The sequence below is a fragment of the Otolemur garnettii genome, unplaced genomic scaffold, assembly GCF_000181295.1.
Source record: "Otolemur garnettii isolate 467f Iridium unplaced genomic scaffold, OtoGar3 scaffold00244, whole genome shotgun sequence".
NCBI classification, from domain to species: domain Eukaryota; kingdom Metazoa; phylum Chordata; class Mammalia; order Primates; family Galagidae; genus Otolemur; species Otolemur garnettii.
The window spans coordinates 1,652,723-1,654,169 of NW_003852639.1; the positions used below are offsets into that span (position 1 = coordinate 1,652,723).

Genomic DNA, 1,447 nt, shown 5'->3' on the forward strand with positions numbered 1-1,447 from the left:
GGCATCGCAGCTCAGAGCAACCTCATATTCTTGGGCTTAAGTGATTCTCTTGCCTCAGCCTCCCAAGTAGCTGGGACCATGGGCGCCCGCCACAACGCCCGGCCATTTTTTTGGTTGCACTTGTCATTGATGTTTGGTGGGCCACGGCTGGATTCAAACCCGTCAGCTCAGTGTATGTGGCCGGTGCCTTAGCTGCTTGAGCTACAGGCACCAAGCCAAAGCTCACGGTTTTTAACCTCCCAGTAATGCCCTCCCCACCACCACCACCCCAGCCATGATTTTAATAGTGTAGCCAGGCCTGAGAAGGTTTATTATTCTAAAATAGAGATTGCTAGACTCTACTTTTAGATTTTCTGATTCAGTAGGATGAAGGTAGGAGCTAAGAATCTGAATTTCTACCAAGTTCCCAAGTGATGTGGATGCTGCTGGTCTGGGACCTCCCTTTGGGAACCTCTGCTTTAGGAGAAATGATCTCATAAATGGAAGTTTATGATCCACAAAGTGGAAGCCATATTGGTGATCCCATTGTAAGGTTCATTAGGTCAATTTGTAGAGAAATACCAATTAGAAAAGGGCCACAGCAGCTCATGCCTGTAAACACTCTGGGAGGCTGAGACAGGTGGATTGCTTGGGCTCAGGAGTTCAAGACCACCAGCCTGAGCAAGAGCAAGACCCCATTTCTACTAAAAATAGAAAAACCAGCTGGGTGTCATGGCAGGTCCCCGTGGTCCCAGCTACTGTGGAGGCTGAGACAAGAGGCTCAGTACCCATAGCTCAGTGGTTAGGGCAGACTGGCCACATGCACCAGGGCTAGTTGGTTTGAACCCAGCCAGAGTCTGCTGAACAACAAAGACAACAATAACAAAAAAACGGCTGGGCACTGTGGCAGGCGCCTGTAGTCCCAGCCACTAGGAGGCTGAAGCAAGGGAATCGCTCAAGCCCAAGATGCTTGAGGTTGCTGTGAGCCACAGCACTCTACTAAGGGTGACAAGAGTGAGACTGTCTCAAAAAAAAAAAAAAAAAAAATACACAGAACTGAAGGAAAGAAGATCCTATAAGGGCGGTGCCTGTGGCTCAGTGAGTAGGGCACTGGCTCCATATACCCAGGGTGGTGGGTTCAAACGTGACCCCAGCCAAACTGCAACCAAAAAATAGCTGGGCGTTGTGGCGAGCACCTGTAGTCCCAGCTACAAGGGAGGCTGAGGCAAGAGAATCACTTAAGCTCAGGAGTTGAAGGTTGCTGTGAGCTGTGTGACACCACGGCACTCTACCAAGGGCAACAAAGTGAGACTTTGGTACCCCATGATTGCATTAATGTACACAGCTATGATTTAATAAAAATAAATAAATAAATAAATAAATAAAGTAGGTCTATAAGAAATCTTGATCAGAACTTCTTTTGTTTTTTTCAATCCTTCTTTACTTTGAGACAGAATCTTTTTTTTTT

At 47.1% G+C, this 1,447-nt stretch overlaps 1 protein-coding gene across 1 annotated transcript in view; it reads right to left on the reverse strand.

The window, feature by feature from the left end:
- TPM3 (tropomyosin 3) overlaps nucleotides 1-1,447 on the reverse strand; it is a 40,548-nt gene that overhangs the window by 22,992 nt on the left and 16,109 nt on the right. The gene's annotated exons all lie outside the window — the stretch shown is intronic.